Source organism: Medicago sativa, chromosome 2 (genome assembly GCF_051527215.1).
Source record: "Medicago sativa cultivar Bolivia chromosome 2, Bolivia_mono, whole genome shotgun sequence".
Lineage (NCBI taxonomy): Eukaryota > Viridiplantae > Streptophyta > Magnoliopsida > Fabales > Fabaceae > Medicago > Medicago sativa.
The window spans coordinates 46540557-46561112 of NC_140750.1; positions in this window are offsets into that span (position 1 = coordinate 46540557).

Here is a 20556-nt window from a genome sequence, read left to right on the forward strand (position 1 = left end):
TGTTTAACAATCTCAAAACTCTGTTGTCCTGTTACTTTTTTGTTCTAGTTTTCTTTGTTATTATTGATTCCAAACTCCATTCTGCTCTCTCTGTTTCTGTTTGTAGTTTGTACAAACAATCCTCTGTTTTGTTCATATAAAACTCTATTCTGCTCTCTCTGTTTCCTTATTTTTGTTGTTTTTGTTTTTATGAAATAGCGGTCATAGCGCTATGCGCTATCCCGCTATAGCATTTTTGGGGTCGGCCGCTACGCGCCGCTATCCGCTATTAACTACTATGGATGATAGATGAGCCTGAGTTTTGAAATTATTATAATGCCTCGATGACCCGAAAGGAATTGATGGATATTATTTGTCCCATAAATATTGCAAGTGTTTGGATGCCTCGATGACCCATATGATATTTGAGCCTGAGTTTTGAAATTATTATGATGCCTCGATGACCCGAAAGGAATTGATGGATATTATTTGTCCCATAAATGTTACAAGATGCCTAGAAGACCCTAACATTCTGAACACTTTACCCATAATGTAAAGGTTGGATGATGCCTTAAATGTGAAATTGTTATGAATTGATATATGAGCCTGAGTTTTGAAACTATTATGATGCCTCGATGACCCGAAAAGAATTGACGGATATTATTTGTCCCATTAAATTTTGTAAATGTTGGGATGCCTCGGTAATTTTATGATCTTGAGTGTAATTCTAGACTATGAATTGTCACTTAGATATGATATATGAGCCTGAGTTTTGAAATTATTATGATGCCTCGATGACCCAAAATGAATTGAGGGATATTATTTGTCCCATTAAATTTTGTAAATGTTGGGATGCCTAGGTGATTTTATGATTTGAGTGCAATTCTAGACTATGAATTGTCACTCAAATATGTTATTTGAGCCTGAGTTTTGAAATTATTATGATGTCTCGATGACCCGAAAAGAATGGACGGATATAATTTGTCCCGTTAAATTTTGTAAATGTTGGGATGCCTCGGTGATTTTATGATCTTGAGTGCAATTCTAGACACTATGAATCGTCACTCGTATATGATATATGAGCCTGAGTTTTGAAATTATTATGATGCCTCAATGACCCGAAATGAATTGGTGGATATTATTTATCGCGTTAAATTTTGTAAATGTTGGGATGCCTTGGTGATTTTAAAGAAAACTACATTTTGTAAATGTTGAGATGTCTCATTGATTATATATGATCTTGAGTGCAATTCTAGACTATGAATTGTCACTCATAGATGATAGATGAGCCTGAGTTTTAAAATTATTATAATGCCTCGATGACCCGAAAGGAATTGATGGATATTATTTGTCCCATAAATATTGCAAGTGTTTGGATGCCTCGATGACCCATATGATATTTGAGCCTGAGTTTTGAAATTATTATGATGCCTCGATGACCCGAAAAGAATTGACGGATATTATTTGTCCCATTAAATTTTGTAAATGTTGGGATGCCTGGGTAATTTTATGATCTTGAGTGTAATTCTAGACTATGAATTGTCACTCAGATATGATACATGAGCCTGAGTTTTGAAATTATTATGATGCCTCGATGACCTGAAAGGAATTGGGGGATATTATTTGTCCCATTAAATTTTGTAAATGTTGGGATGCCTAGGTGATTTTATGATCTTGAGTGCAATTCTAGACTATGAATTGTCACTCAAATATGTTATTTGAGCCTGAGTTTTGAAATTATTATGATGCCTCGATGACTCGAAAAGAATGGACGGATATAATTTGTCCCGTTAAATTTTGTAAATGTTGGGATGCCTCGGTGATTTTATGATCTTGAGTGCAATTCTAGACACTATGAATCGTCACTCGTATATGATATATGAGCCTGAGTTTTGAAATTATTATGATGCCTCAATGACCCGAAAGGAATTGGTGGATATTATTTATCCCGTTAAATTTTGTAAATGTTGGGATGCCTCGGTGATTTTAAAGAAAACTACATTTTGTAAATGTTGAGATGCCTCATTGATTATATATGATCTTGAGTGCAATTCTAGACTATGAATTGTCACTCATAGATGATAGATGAGCCTGAGTTTTGAAATTATTATAATGCCTCGATGACCCGAAAGAAATTGATGGATATTATTTGTCCCATAAATATTGCAAGTGTTTGGATGCCTCGATGACCCATATGATATTTGAGCCTGAGTTTTGAAATTATTATGATGCCTCGATGACCCGAAAGGAATTGATGGATATTATTTGTCCCATAAATGTTACAAGATGCCTAGAAGACCCTAACATTCTGAACACTTTACCCATAATGTAAAGGTTGGATGATGCCTTAAATGTGAAATTGTTATGAATTGATATATGAGCCTGAGTTTTGAAATTATTATGATGCCTCGATGACCCGAAAAGAATTGACGGATATTATTTGTCCCATTAAATTTTGTAAAGGTTGGGATGCCTGGGTAATTTTATGATCTTGAGTGTAATTCTAGACTATGAATTGTCACTCAGATATGATACATGAGCCTGAGTTTTGAAATTATTATGATGCCTCGATGACCTGAAAGGAATTGGGGGATATTATTTGTCCCATTAAATTTTGTAAATGTTGGGATGCCTAGGTGATTTTATGATCTTGAGTGCAATTCTAGACTATGAATTGTCACTCAAATATGTTATTTGAGCCTGAGTTTTGAAATTATTATGATGCCTCGATGACTCGAAAAGAATGGACGGATATAATTTGTCCCGTTAAATTTTGTAAATGTTGGGATGCCTCGGTGATTTTATGATCTTGAGTGCAATTCTAGACACTATGAATCGTCACTCGTATATGATATATGAGCCTGAGTTTTGAAATTATTATGATGCCTCAATGACCCGAAAGGAATTGGTGGATATTATTTATCCCGTTAAATTTTGTAAATGTTGGGATGCCTCGGTGATTTTAAAGAAAACTACATTTTGTAAATGTTGAGATGCCTCATTGATTATATATGATCTTGAGTGCAATTCTAGACTATGAATTGTCACTCATAGATGATAGATGAGCCTGAGTTTTGAAATTATTATAATGCCTCGATGACCCGAAAGAAATTGATGGATATTATTTGTCCCATAAATATTGCAAGTGTTTGGATGCCTCGATGACCCATATGATATTTGAGCCTGAGTTTTGAAATTATTATGATGTCTCGATGACCCGAAAGGAATTGATGGATATTATTTGTCCCATAAATGTTACAAGATGCCTAGAAGACCCTAACATTCTGAACACTTTACCCATAATGTAAAGGTTGGATGATGCCTTAAATGTGAAATTGTTATGAATTGATACATGAGCCTGAGTTTTGAAATTATTATGATGCCTCGATGACCTGAAAGGAATTGGGGGATATTATTTGTCCCATTAAATTTTGTAAATGTTGGGATGCCTAGGTGATTTTATGATCTTGAGTGCAATTCTAGACTATGAATTGTCACTCAAATATGTTATTTGAGCCTGAGTTTTGAAATTATTATGATGCCTCGATGACTCGAAAAGAATGGACGGATATAATTTGTCCCGTTAAATTTTGTAAATGTTGGGATGCCTCGGTGATTTTATGATCTTGAGTGCAATTCTAGACACTATGAATCGTCACTCGTATATGATATATGAGCCTGAGTTTTGAAATTATTATGATGCCTCAATGACCCGAAAGGAATTGGTGGATATTATTTATCCCGTTAAATTTTGTAAATGTTGGGATGCCTCGGTGATTTTAAAGAAAACTACATTTTGTAAATGTTGAGATGCCTCATTGATTATATATGATCTTGAGTGCAATTCTAGACTATGAATTGTCACTCATAGATGATAGATGAGCCTGAGTTTTGAAATTATTATAATGCCTCGATGACCCGAAAGAAATTGATGGATATTATTTGTCTCATAAATATTGCAAGTGTTTGGATGCCTCGATGACCCATATGATATTTGAGCCTGAGTTTTGAAATTATTATGATGCCTCGATGACCCGAAAGGAATTGATGGATATTATTTGTCCCATAAATGTTACAAGATGCCTAGAAGACCCTAACATTCTGAACACTTTACCCATAATGTAAAGGTTGGATGATGCCTTAAATGTGAAATTGTTATGAATTGATACATGAGCCTGAGTTTTGAAATTATTATGATGCCTCGATGACCTGAAAGGAATTGGGGGATATTATTTGTCCCATTAAATTTTGTAAATGTTGGGATGCCTAGGTGATTTTATGATCTTGAGTGCAATTCTAGACTATGAATTGTCACTCAAATATGTTATTTGAGCCTGAGTTTTGAAATTATTATGATGCCTCGATGACTCGAAAAGAATGGACGGATATAATTTGTCCCGTTAAATTTTGTAAATGTTGGGATGCCTCGGTGATTTTATGATCTTGAGTGCAATTCTAGACACTATGAATCGTCACTCGTATATGATATATGAGCCTGAGTTTTGAAATTATTATGATGCCTCAATGACCCGAAAGGAATTGGTGGATATTATTTATCCCGTTAAATTTTGTAAATGTTGGGATGCCTCGGTGATTTTAAAGAAAACTACATTTTGTAAATGTTGAGATGCCTCATTGATTATATATGATCTTGAGTGCAATTCTAGACTATGAATTGTCACTCATAGATGATAGATGAGCCTGAGTTTTGAAATTATTATAATGCCTCGATGACCCGAAAGAAATTGATGGATATTATTTGTCCCATAAATATTGCAAGTGTTTGGATGCCTCGATGACCCATATGATATTTGAGCCTGAGTTTTGAAATTATTATGATGCCTCGATGACCCGAAAGGAATTGATGGATATTATTTGTCCCATAAATGTTACAAGATGCCTAGAAGACCCTAACATTCTGAACACTTTACCCATAATGTAAAGGTTGGATGATGCCTTAAATGTGAAATTGTTATGAATTGATACATGAGCCTGAGTTTTGAAATTATTATGATGCCTCGATGACCTGAAAGGAATTGGGGGATATTATTTGTCCCATTAAATTTTGTAAATGTTGGGATGCCTAGGTGATTTTATGATCTTGAGTGCAATTCTAGACTATGAATTGTCACTCAAATATGTTATTTGAGCCTGAGTTTTGAAATTATTATGATGCCTCGATGACTCGAAAAGAATGGACGGATATAATTTGTCCCGTTAAATTTTGTAAATGTTGGGATGCCTCGGTGATTTTATGATCTTGAGTGCAATTCTAGACACTATGAATCGTCACTCGTATATGATATATGAGCCTGAGTTTTGAAATTATTATGATGCCTCAATGACCCGAAAGGAATTGGTGGATATTATTTATCCCGTTAAATTTTGTAAATGTTGGGATGCCTCGGTGATTTTAAAGAAAACTACATTTTGTAAATGTTGAGATGCCTCATTGATTATATATGATCTTGAGTGCAATTCTAGACTATGAATTGTCACTCATAGATGATAGATGAGCCTGAGTTTTGAAATTATTATAATGCCTCGATGACCCGAAAGAAATTGATGGATATTATTTGTCTCATAAATATTGCAAGTGTTTGGATGCCTCGATGACCCATATGATATTTGAGCCTGAGTTTTGAAATTATTATGATGCCTCGATGACCCGAAAGGAATTGATGGATATTATTTGTCCCATAAATGTTACAAGATGCCTAGAAGACCCTAACATTCTGAACACTTTACCCATAATGTAAAGGTTGGATGATGCCTTAAATGTGAAATTGTTATGAATTGATACATGAGCCTGAGTTTTGAAATTATTATGATGCCTCGATGACCTGAAAGGAATTGGGGGATATTATTTGTCCCATTAAATTTTGTAAATGTTGGGATGCCTAGGTGATTTTATGATCTTGAGTGCAATTCTAGACTATGAATTGTCACTCAAATATGTTATTTGAGCCTGAGTTTTGAAATTATTATGATGCCTCGATGACTCGAAAAGAATGGACGGATATAATTTGTCCCGTTAAATTTTGTAAATGTTGGGATGCCTCGGTGATTTTATGATCTTGAGTGCAATTCTAGACACTATGAATCGTCACTCGTATATGATATATGAGCCTGAGTTTTGAAATTATTATGATGCCTCAATGACCCGAAAGGAATTGGTGGATATTATTTATCCCGTTAAATTTTGTAAATGTTGGGATGCCTCGGTGATTTTAAAGAAAACTACATTTTGTAAATGTTGAGATGCCTCATTGATTATATATGATCTTGAGTGCAATTCTAGACTATGAATTGTCACTCATAGATGATAGATGAGCCTGAGTTTTGAAATTATTATAATGCCTCGATGACCCGAAAGAAATTGATGGATATTATTTGTCCCATAAATATTGCAAGTGTTTGGATGCCTCGATGACCCATATGATATTTGAGCCTGAGTTTTGAAATTATTATGATGCCTCGATGACCCGAAAGGAATTGATGGATATTATTTGTCCCATAAATGTTACAAGATGCCTAGAAGACCCTAACATTCTGAACACTTTACCCATAATGTAAAGGTTGGATGATGCCTTAAATGTGAAATTGTTATGAATTGATACATGAGCCTGAGTTTTGAAATTATTATGATGCCTCGATGACCTGAAAGGAATTGGGGGATATTATTTGTCCCATTAAATTTTGTAAATGTTGGGATGCCTAGGTGATTTTATGATCTTGAGTGCAATTCTAGACTATGAATTGTCACTCAAATATGTTATTTGAGCCTGAGTTTTGAAATTATTATGATGCCTCGATGACTCGAAAAGAATGGACGGATATAATTTGTCCCGTTAAATTTTGTAAATGTTGGGATGCCTCGGTGATTTTATGATCTTGAGTGCAATTCTAGACACTATGAATCGTCACTCGTATATGATATATGAGCCTGAGTTTTGAAATTATTATGATGCCTCAATGACCCGAAAGGAATTGGTGGATATTATTTATCCCGTTAAATTTTGTAAATGTTGGGATGCCTCGGTGATTTTAAAGAAAACTACATTTTGTAAATGTTGAGATGCCTCATTGATTATATATGATCTTGAGTGCAATTCTAGACTATGAATTGTCACTCATAGATGATAGATGAGCCTGAGTTTTGAAATTATTATAATGCCTCGATGACCCGAAAGAAATTGATGGATATTATTTGTCCCATAAATATTGCAAGTGTTTGGATGCCTCGATGACCCATATGATATTTGAGCCTGAGTTTTGAAATTATTATGATGCCTCGATGACCCGAAAGGAATTGATGGATATTATTTGTCCCATAAATGTTACAAGATGCCTAGAAGACCCTAACATTCTGAACACTTTACCCATAATGTAAAGGTTGGATGATGCCTTAAATGTGAAATTGTTATGAATTGATACATGAGCCTGAGTTTTGAAATTATTATGATGCCTCGATGACCTGAAAGGAATTGGGGGATATTATTTGTCCCATTAAATTTTGTAAATGTTGGGATGCCTAGGTGATTTTATGATCTTGAGTGCAATTCTAGACTATGAATTGTCACTCAAATATGTTATTTGAGCCTGAGTTTTGAAATTATTATGATGCCTCGATGACTCGAAAAGAATGGACGGATATAATTTGTCCCGTTAAATTTTGTAAATGTTGGGATGCCTCGGTGATTTTATGATCTTGAGTGCAATTCTAGACACTATGAATCGTCACTCGTATATGATATATGAGCCTGAGTTTTGAAATTATTATGATGCCTCAATGACCCGAAAGGAATTGGTGGATATTATTTATCCCGTTAAATTTTGTAAATGTTGGGATGCCTCGGTGATTTTAAAGAAAACTACATTTTGTAAATGTTGAGATGCCTCATTGATTATATATGATCTTGAGTGCAATTCTAGACTATGAATTGTCACTCATAGATGATAGATGAGCCTGAGTTTTGAAATTATTATAATGCCTCGATGACCCGAAAGAAATTGATGGATATTATTTGTCCCATAAATATTGCAAGTGTTTGGATTCCTCGATGACCCATATGATATATGAGCCTGAGTTTTGAAATTATTATGATGCCTCGATGACCCGAAAGGAATTGATGGATATTATTTGTCCCATAAATGTTACAAGATGCCTAGAAGACCCTAACATTCTGAACACTTTACCCATAATGTAAAGGTTGGATGATGCCTTAAATGTGAAATTGTTATGAATTGATACATGAGCCTGAGTTTTGAAATTATTATGATGCCTCGATGACCTGAAAGGAATTGGGGGATATTATTTGTCCCATTAAATTTTGTAAATGTTGGGATGCCTAGGTGATTTTATGATCTTGAGTGCAATTCTAGACTATGAATTGTCACTCAAATATGTTATTTGAGCCTGAGTTTTGAAATTATTATGATGCCTCGATGACCCGAAAAGAATGGACGGATATAATTTGTCCCGTTAAATTTTGTAAATGTTGGGATGCCTCGGTGATTTTATGATCTTGAGTGCAATTCTAGACACTATGAATCGTCACTCGTATATGATATATGAGCCTGAGTTTTGAAATTATTATGATGCCTCAATGACCCGAAAGGAATTGGTGGATATTATTTATCCCGTTAAATTTTGTAAATGTTGGGATGCCTCGGTGGTTTTAAAGAAAACTACATTTTGTAAATGTTGAGATGCCTCATTGATTATATATGATCTTGAGTGCAATTCTAGACTATGAATTGTCACTCATAGATGATAGATGAGCCTGAGTTTTGAAATTATTATAATGCCTCGATGACCCGAAAGGAATTGATGGATATTATTTGTCCCATAAATATTGCAAGTGTTTGGATGCCTCGATGACCCATATGATATTTGAGCCTGAGTTTTGAAATTATTATGATGTCTCGATGACCCGAAAGGAATTGATGGATATTATTTGTCCCATAAATGTTACAAGATGCCTAGAAAACCCTAACATTCTGAACACTTTACCCATAATGTAAAGATTGGATGATGCCTTAAATGTGAAATTGTTATGAATTGATACATGAGCCTGAGTTTTGAAATTATTATGATGCCTCGATGACCTGAAAGGAATTGGGGGATATTATTTGTCCCATTAAATTTTGTAAATGTTGGGATGCCTAGGTGATTTTATGATCTTAAGTGCAATTCTAGACTATGAATTGTCACTCAAATATGTTATTTGAGCCTGAGTTTTGAAATTATTATGATGCCTCGATGACTCGAAAAGAATGGACGGATATAATTTGTCCCGTTAAATTTTGTAAATGTTGGGATGCCTCGGTGATTTTATGATCTTGAGTGCAATTCTAGACACTATGAATCGTCACTCGTATATGATATATGAGCCTGAGTTTTGAAATTATTATGATGCCTCAATGACCCGAAAGGAATTGGTGGATATTATTTATCCCGTTAAATTTTGTAAATGTTGGGATGCCTCGGTGATTTTAAAGAAAACTACATTTTGTAAATGTTGAGATGCCTCATTGATTATATATGATCTTGAGTGCAATTCTAGACTATGAATTGTCACTCATAGATGATAGATGAGCCTGAGTTTTGAAATTATTATAATGCCTCGATGACCCGAAAGAAATTGATGGATATTATTTGTCCCATAAATATTGCAAGTGTTTGGATGCCTCGATGACCCATATGATATTTGAGCCTGAGTTTTGAAATTATTATGATGCCTCGATGACCCGAAATGAATTGATGGATATTATTTGTCCCATAAATGTTACAAGATGCCTAGAAGACCCTAACATTCTGAACACTTTACCCATAATGTAAAGGTTGGATGATGCCTTAAATGTGAAATTGTTATGAATTGATACATGAGCCTGAGTTTTGAAATTATTATGATGCCTCGATGACCTGAAAGGAATTGGGGGATATTATTTGTACCATTAAATTTTGTAAATGTTGGGATGCCTAGGTGATTTTATGATCTTGAGTGCAATTCTAGACTATGAATTGTCACTCAAATATGTTATTTGAGCCTGAGTTTTGAAATTATTATGATGCCTCGATGACTCGAAAAGAATGGACGGATATAATTTGTCCCGTTAAATTTTGTAAATGTTGGGATGCCTCGGTGATTTTATGATCTTGAGTGCAATTCTAGACACTATGAATCGTCACTCGTATATGATATATGAGCCTGAGTTTTGAAATTATTATGATGCCTCAATGACCCGAAAGGAATTGGTGGATATTATTTATCCCGTTAAATTTTGTAAATGTTGGGATGCCTCGGTGATTTTAAAGAAAACTACATTTTGTAAATGTTGAGATGCCTCATTGATTATATATGATCTTGAGTGCAATTCTAGACTATGAATTGTCACTCATAGATGATAGATGAGCCTGAGTTTTGAAATTATTATAATGCCTCGATGACCCGAAAGAAATTGATGGATATTATTTGTCCCATAAATATTGCAAGTGTTTGGATTCCTCGATGACCCATATGATATATGAGCCTGAGTTTTGAAATTATTATGATGCCTCGATGACCCGAAAGGAATTGATGGATATTATTTGTCCCATAAATGTTACAAGATGCCTAGAAGACCCTAACATTCTGAACACTTTACCCATAATGTAAAGGTTGGATGATGCCTTAAATGTGAAATTGTTATGAATTGATACATGAGCCTGAGTTTTGAAATTATTATGATGCCTCGATGACCTGAAAGGAATTGGGGGATATTATTTGTCCCATTAAATTTTGTAAATGTTGGGATGCCTAGGTGATTTTATGATCTTGAGTGCAATTCTAGACTATGAATTGTCACTCAAATATGTTATTTGAGCCTGAGTTTTGAAATTATTATGATGCCTCGATGACCCGAAAAGAATGGACGGATATAATTTGTCCCGTTAAATTTTGTAAATGTTGGGATGCCTCGGTGATTTTATGATCTTGAGTGCAATTCTAGACACTATGAATCGTCACTCGTATATGATATATGAGCCTGAGTTTTGAAATTATTATGATGCCTCAATGACCCGAAAGGAATTGGTGGATATTATTTATCCCGTTAAATTTTGTAAATGTTGGGATGCCTCGGTGGTTTTAAAGAAAACTACATTTTGTAAATGTTGAGATGCCTCATTGATTATATATGATCTTGAGTGCAATTCTAGACTATGAATTGTCACTCATAGATGATAGATGAGCCTGAGTTTTGAAATTATTATAATGCCTCGATGACCCGAAAGGAATTGATGGATATTATTTGTCCCATAAATATTGCAAGTGTTTGGATGCCTCGATGACCCATATGATATTTGAGCCTGAGTTTTGAAATTATTATGATGTCTCGATGACCCGAAAGGAATTGATGGATATTATTTGTCCCATAAATGTTACAAGATGCCTAGAAAACCCTAACATTCTGAACACTTTACCCATAATGTAAAGATTGGATGATGCCTTAAATGTGAAATTGTTATGAATTGATACATGAGCCTGAGTTTTGAAATTATTATGATGCCTCGATGACCTGAAAGGAATTGGGGGATATTATTTGTCCCATTAAATTTTGTAAATGTTGGGATGCCTAGGTGATTTTATGATCTTGAGTGCAATTCTAGACTATGAATTGTCACTCAAATATGTTATTTGAGCCTGAGTTTTGAAATTATTATGATGCCTCGATGACCCGAAAAGAATGGACGGATATAATTTGTCCCGTTAAATTTTGTAAATGTTGGGATGCCTCGGTGATTTTATGATCTTGAGTGCAATTCTAGACACTATGAATCGTCACTCGTATATGATATATGAGCCTGAGTTTTGAAATTATTATGATGCCTCAATGACCCGAAAGGAATTGGTGGATATTATTTATCCCGTTAAATTTTGTAAATGTTGGGATGCCTCGGTGATTTTAAAGAAAACTACATTTTGTAAATGTTGAGATGCCTCATTGATTATATATGATCTTGAGTGCAATTCTAGACTATGAATTGTCACTCATAGATGATAGATGAGCCTGAGTTTTGAAATTATTATAATGCCTCGATGACCCGAAAGAAATTGATGGATATTATTTGTCCCATAAATATTGCAAGTGTTTGGATTCCTCGATGACCCATATGATATATGAGCCTGAGTTTTGAAATTATTATGATGCCTCGATGACCCGAAAGGAATTGATGGATATTATTTGTCCCATAAATGTTACAAGATGCCTAGAAGACCCTAACATTCTGAACACTTTACCCATAATGTAAAGGTTGGATGATGCCTTAAATGTGAAATTGTTATGAATTGATACATGAGCCTGAGTTTTGAAATTATTATGATGCCTCGATGACCTGAAAGGAATTGGGGGATATTATTTGTCCCATTAAATTTTGTAAATGTTGGGATGCCTAGGTGATTTTATGATCTTGAGTGCAATTCTAGACTATGAATTGTCACTCAAATATGTTATTTGAGCCTGAGTTTTGAAATTATTATGATGCCTCGATGACTCGAAAAGAATGGACGGATATAATTTGTCCCGTTAAATTTTGTAAATGTTGGGATGCCTCGGTGATTTTATGATCTTGAGTGCAATTCTAGACACTATGAATCGTCACTCGTATATGATATATGAGCCTGAGTTTTGAAATTATTATGATGCCTCAATGACCCGAAAGGAATTGGTGGATATTATTTATCCCGTTAAATTTTGTAAATGTTGGGATGCCTCGGTGATTTTAAAGAAAACTACATTTTGTAAATGTTGAGATGCCTCATTGATTATATATGATCTTGAGTGCAATTCTAGACTATGAATTGTCACTCATAGATGATAGATGAGCCTGAGTTTTGAAATTATTATAATGCCTCGTTGACCCGAAAGAAATTGATGGATATTATTTGTCCCATAAATATTGCAAGTGTTTGGATTCCTCGATGACCCATATGATATATGAGCCTGAGTTTTGAAATTATTATGATGCCTCGATGACCCGAAAGGAATTGATGGATATTATTTGTCCCATAAATGTTACAAGATGCCTAGAAGACCCTAACATTCTGAACACTTTACCCATAATGTAAAGGTTGGATGATGCCTTAAATGTGAAATTGTTATGAATTGATACATGAGCCTGAGTTTTGAAATTATTATGATGCCTCGATGACCTGAAAGGAATTGGGGGATATTATTTGTCCCATTAAATTTTGTAAATGTTGGGATGCCTAGGTGATTTTATGATCTTGAGTGCAATTCTAGACTATGAATTGTCACTCAAATATGTTATTTGAGCCTGAGTTTTGAAATTATTATGATGCCTCGATGACCCGAAAAGAATGGACGGATATAATTTGTCCCGTTAAATTTTGTAAATGTTGGGATGCCTCGGTGATTTTATGATCTTGAGTGCAATTCTAGACACTATGAATCGTCACTCGTATATGATATATGAGCCTGAGTTTTGAAATTATTATGATGCCTCAATGACCCGAAAGGAATTGGTGGATATTATTTATCCCGTTAAATTTTGTAAATGTTGGGATGCCTCGGTGGTTTTAAAGAAAACTACATTTTGTAAATGTTGAGATGCCTCATTGATTATATATGATCTTGAGTGCAATTCTAGACTATGAATTGTCACTCATAGATGATAGATGAGCCTGAGTTTTGAAATTATTATAATGCCTCGATGACCCGAAAGGAATTGATGGATATTATTTGTCCCATAAATATTGCAAGTGTTTGGATGCCTCGATGACCCATATGATATTTGAGCCTGAGTTTTGAAATTATTATGATGTCTCGATGACCCGAAAGGAATTGATGGATATTATTTGTCCCATAAATGTTACAAGATGCCTAGAAAACCCTAACATTCTGAACACTTTACCCATAATGTAAAGATTGGATGATGCCTTAAATGTGAAATTGTTATGAATTGATACATGAGCCTGAGTTTTGAAATTATTATGATGCCTCGATGACCTGAAAGGAATTGGGGGATATTATTTGTCCCATTAAATTTTGTAAATGTTGGGATGCCTAGGTGATTTTATGATCTTGAGTGCAATTCTAGACTATGAATTGTCACTCAAATATGTTATTTGAGCCTGAGTTTTGAAATTATTATGATGCCTCGATGACCCGAAAAGAATGGACGGATATAATTTGTCCCGTTAAATTTTGTAAATGTTGGGATGCCTCGGTGATTTTATGATCTTGAGTGCAATTCTAGACACTATGAATCGTCACTCGTATATGATATATGAGCCTGAGTTTTGAAATTATTATGATGCCTCAATGACCCGAAAGGAATTGGTGGATATTATTTATCCCGTTAAATTTTGTAAATGTTGGGATGCCTCGGTGATTTTAAAGAAAACTACATTTTGTAAATGTTGAGATGCCTCATTGATTATATATGATCTTGAGTGCAATTCTAGACTATGAATTGTCACTCATAGATGATAGATGAGCCTGAGTTTTGAAATTATTATAATGCCTCGATGACCCGAAAGAAATTGATGGATATTATTTGTCCCATAAATATTGCAAGTGTTTGGATTCCTCGATGACCCATATGATATATGAGCCTGAGTTTTGAAATTATTATGATGCCTCGATGACCCGAAAGGAATTGATGGATATTATTTGTCCCATAAATGTTACAAGATGCCTAGAAGACCCTAACATTCTGAACACTTTACCCATAATGTAAAGGTTGGATGATGCCTTAAATGTGAAATTGTTATGAATTGATACATGAGCCTGAGTTTTGAAATTATTATGATGCCTCGATGACCTGAAAGGAATTGGGGGATATTATTTGTCCCATTAAATTTTGTAAATGTTGGGATGCCTAGGTGATTTTATGATCTTGAGTGCAATTCTAGACTATGAATTGTCACTCAAATTTGTTATTTGAGCCTGAGTTTTGAAATTATTATGATGCCTCGATGACCCGAAAAGAATGGACGGATATAATTTGTCCCGTTAAATTTTGTAAATGTTGGGATGCCTCGGTGATTTTATGATCTTGAGTGCAATTCTAGACACTATGAATCGTCACTCGTATATGATATATGAGCCTGAGTTTTGAAATTATTATGATGCCTCAATGACCCGAAAGGAATTGGTGGATATTATTTATCCCGTTAAATTTTGTAAATGTTGGGATGCCTCGGTGGTTTTAAAGAAAACTACATTTTGTAAATGTTGAGATGCCTCATTGATTATATATGATCTTGAGTGCAATTCTAGACTATGAATTGTCACTCATAGATGATAGATGAGCCTGAGTTTTGAAATTATTATAATGCCTCGATGACCCGAAAGGAATTGATGGATATTATTTGTCCCATAAATATTGCAAGTGTTTGGATGCCTCGATGACCCATATGATATTTGAGCCTGAGTTTTGAAATTATTATGATGTCTCGATGACCCGAAAGGAATTGATGGATATTATTTGTCCCATAAATGTTACAAGATGCCTAGAAAACCCTAACATTCTGAACACTTTACCCATAATGTAAAGATTGGATGATGCCTTAAATGTGAAATTGTTATGAATTGATACATGAGCCTGAGTTTTGAAATTATTATGATGCCTCGATGACCTGAAAGGAATTGGGGGATATTATTTGTCCCATTAAATTTTGTAAATGTTGGGATGCCTAGGTGATTTTATGATCTTGAGTGCAATTCTAGACTATGAATTGTCACTCAAATATGTTATTTGAGCCTGAGTTTTGAAATTATTATGATGCCTCGATGACCCGAAAAGAATGGACGGATATAATTTGTCCCGTTAAATTTTGTAAATGTTGGGATGCCTCGGTGATTTTATGATCTTGAGTGCAATTCTAGACACTATGAATCGTCACTCGTATATGATATATGAGCCTGAGTTTTGAAATTATTATGATGCCTCAATGACCCGAAAGGAATTGGTGGATATTATTTATCCCGTTAAATTTTGTAAATGTTGGGATGCCTCGGTGATTTTAAAGAAAACTACATTTTGTAAATGTTGAGATGCCTCATTGATTATATATGATCTTGAGTGCAATTCTAGACTATGAATTGTCACTCATAGATGATAGATGAGCCTGAGTTTTGAAATTATTATAATGCCTCGATGACCCGAAAGAAATTGATGGATATTATTTGTCCCATAAATATTGCAAGTGTTTGGATGCCTCGATGACCCATATGATATTTGAGCCTGAGTTTTGAAATTATTATGATGCCTCGATGACCCGAAAGGAATTGATGGATATTATTTGTCCCATAAATGTTACAAGATGCCTAGAAGACCCTAACATTCTGAACACTTTACCCATAATGTAAAGGTTGGATGATGCCTTAAATGTGAAATTGTTATGAATTGATACATGAGCCTGAGTTTTGAAATTATTATGATGCCTCGATGACCTGAAAGGAATTGGGGGATATTATTTGTCCCATTAAATTTTGTAAATGTTGGGATGCCTAGGTGATTTTATGATCTTGAGTGCAATTCTAGACTATGAATTGTCACTCAAATATGTTATTTGAGCCTGAGTTTTGAAATTATTATGATGCCTCGATGACTCGAAAAGAATGGACGGATATAATTTGTCCCGTTAAATTTTGTAAATGTTGGGATGCCTCGGTGATTTTATGATCTTGAGTGCAATTCTAGACACTATGAATCGTCACTCGTATATGATATATGAGCCTGAGTTTTGAAATTATTATGATGCCTCAATGACCCGAAAGGAATTGGTGGATATTATTTATCCCGTTAAATTTTGTAAATGTTGGGATGCCTCGGTGATTTTAAAGAAAACTACATTTTGTAAATGTTGAGATGCCTCATTGATTATATATGATCTTGAGTGCAATTCTAGACTATGAATTGTCACTCATAGATGATAGATGAGCCTGAGTTTTGAAATTATTATAATGTCTCGATGACCCGAAAGAAATTGATGGATATTATTTGTCCCATAAATATTGCAAGTGTTTGGATGCCTCGATGACCCATATGATATTTGAGCCTGAGTTTTGAAATTATTATGATGTCTCGATGACCCGAAAGGAATTGATGGATATTATTTGTCCCATAAATGTTACAAGATGCCTAGAAGACCCTAACATTCTGAACACTTTACCCATAATGTAAAGGTTGGATGATGCCTTAAATGTGAAATTGTTATGAATTGATACATGAGCCTGAGTTTTGAAATTATTATGATGCCTCGATGACCTGAAAGGAATTGGGGGATATTATTTGTCCCATTAAATTTTGTAAATGTTGGGATGCCTAGGTGATTTTATGATCTTGAGTGCAATTTTAGACTATGAATTGTCACTCAAATTTGTTATTTGAGCCTGAGTTTTGAAATTATTATGATGCCTCGATGACCCGAAAAGAATGGACGGATATAATTTGTCCCGTTAAATTTTGTAAATGTTGGGATGCCTCGGTGATTTTATGATCTTGAGTGCAATTCTAGACACTATGAATCGTCACTCGTATATGATATATGAGCCTGAGTTTTGAAATTATTATGATGCCTCAATGACCCGAAAGGAATTGGTGGATATTATTTATCCCGTTAAATTTTGTAAATGTTGGGATGCCTCGGTGGTTTTAAAGAAAACTACATTTTGTAAATGTTGAGATGCCTCATTGATTATATATGATCTTGAGTGCAATTCTAGACTATGAATTGTCACTCATAGATGATAGATGAGCCTGAGTTTTGAAATTATTATAATGCCTCGATGACCCGAAAGAAATTGATGGATATTATTTGTCCCATAAATATTGCAAGTGTTTGGATGCCTCGATGACCCATATGATATTTGAGCCTGAGTTTTGAAATTATTATGATGCCTCGATGACCCGAAAGGAATTGATGGATATTATTTGTCCCATAAATGTTACAAGATGCCTAGAAGACCCTAACATTCTGAACACTTTACCCATAATGTAAAGGTTGGATGATGCCTTAAATGTGAAATTGTTATGAATTGATACATGAGCCTGAGTTTTGAAATTATTATGATGCCTCGATGACCTGAAAGGAATTGGGGGATATTATTTGTCCCATTAAATTTTGTAAATGTTGGGATGCCTAGGTGATTTTATGATCTTGAGTGCAATTCTAGACTATGAATTGTCACTCAAATTTGTTATTTGAGCCTGAGTTTTGAAATTATTATGATGCCTCGATGACCCGAAAAGAATGGACGGATATAATTTGTCCCGTTAAATTTTGTAAATGTTGGGATGCCTCGGTGATTTTATGATCTTGAGTGCAATTCTAGACACTATGAATCGTCACTCGTATATGATATATGAGCCTGAGTTTTGAAATTATTATGATGCCTCAATGACCCGAAAGGAATTGGTGGATATTATTTATCCCGTTAAATTTTGTAAATGTTGGGATGCCTCGGTGGTTTTAAAGAAAACTACATTTTGTAAATGTTGAGATGCCTCATTGATTATATATGATCTTGAGTGCAATTCTAGACTATGAATTGTCACTCATAGATGATAGATGAGCCTGAGTTTTGAAATTATTATAATGCCTCGATGACCCGAAAGGAATTGATGGATATTATTTGTCCCATAAATATTGCAAGTGTTTGGATGCCTCGATGACCCATATGATATTTGAGCCTGAGTTTTGAAATTATTATGATGTCTCGATGACCCGAAAGGAATTGATGGATATTATTTGTCCCATAAATGTTACAAGATGCCTAGAAGACCCTAACATTCTGAACACTTTACCCATAATGTAAAGGTTGGATGATGCCTTAAATGTGAAATTGTTATGAATTGATACATGAGCCTGAGTTTTGAAATTATTATGATGCCTCGATGACCTGAAAGGAATTGGGGGATATTATTTGTCCCATTAAATTTTGTAAATGTTGGGATGCCTAGGTGATTTTATGATCTTGAGTGCAATTCTAGACTATGAATTGTCACTCAAATATGTTATTTGAGCCTGAGTTTTGAAATTATTATGATGCCTCGATGACCCGAAAAGAATGGACGGATATAATTTGTCCCATTAAATTTTGTAAATGTTGGGATGCCTCGGTGATTTTATGATCTTGAGTGCAATTCTAGACACTATGAATCGTCACTCGTATATGATATATGAGCCTGAGTTTTGAAATTATTATGATGCCTCAATGACCCGAAAGGAATTGGTGGATATTATTTATCCCGTTAAATTTTGTAAATGTTGGGATGCCTTGGTGATTTTAAAGAAAACTACATTTTGTAAATGTTGAGATGCCTCATTGATTATATATGATCTTGAGTGCAATTCTAGACTATGAATTGTCACTCATAGATGATAGATGAGCCTGAGTTTTGAAATTATTATAATGCCTCGATGACCCGAAAGGAATTGATGGATATTATTTGTCCCATAAATATTGCAAGTGTTTGGATGCCTCGATGACCCATATGATATTTGAGCCTGAGTTTTGAAATTATTATGATGCCTCGATGACCCGAAAGGAATTGATGGATATTATTTGTCCCATAAATGTTACAAGATGCCTAGAAGACCCTAACATTCTGAACACTTTACCCATAATGTAAAGGTTGGATGATGCCTTAAATGTGAAATTGTTATGAATTGATATATGAGCCTGAGTTTTGAAACTATTATGATGCCTCGATGACCCGAAAAGAATTGACGGATATTATTTGTCCCATTTAATTTTGTAAATGTTGGGATGCCTCAGTAATTTTATGATCTTGAGTGTAATTCTAGACTATGAATTGTCACTCAGATATGATATATGAGCCTGAGTTTTGAAATTATTATGATGCCTCAATGACCCAAAAGGAATTGGGGGATATTATTTGTCCCATTAAATTTTGTAAATGTTGGGATGCCTAGGTGATTTTATGATCTTGAGTGCAATTCTAGACTATGAATTGTCACTCAAATTTGTTATTTGAGCCTGAGTTTTGAAATTATTATGATGCCTCGATGACCCGAAAAGAATGGACGGATATAATTTGTCCCGTTAAATTTTGTAAATGTTGGGATGCCTCGGTGATTTTATGATCTTGAGTGCAATTCTAGACACTATGAATCGTCACTCGTATATGATATATGAGCCTGAGTTTTGAAATTATTATGATGCCTCAATGACCCGAAAGGAATTGGTGGATATTATTTATCCCGTTAAATTTTGTAAATGTTGGGATGCCTCGGTGGTTTTAAAGAAAACTACATTTTGTAAATGTTGAGATGCCTCATTGATTATATATGATCTTGAGTGCAATTCTAGACTATGAATTGTCACTCATAGATGATAGATGAGCCTGAGTTTTGAAATTATTATAATGCCTCGATGACCCGAAAGGAATTGATGGATATTATTTGTCCCATAAATATTGCAAGTGTTTGGATGCCTCGATGACCCATATGATATTTGAGCCTGAGTTTTGAAATTATTATGATGTCTCGATGACCCGAAAGGAATTGATGGATATTATTTGTCCCATAAATGTTACAA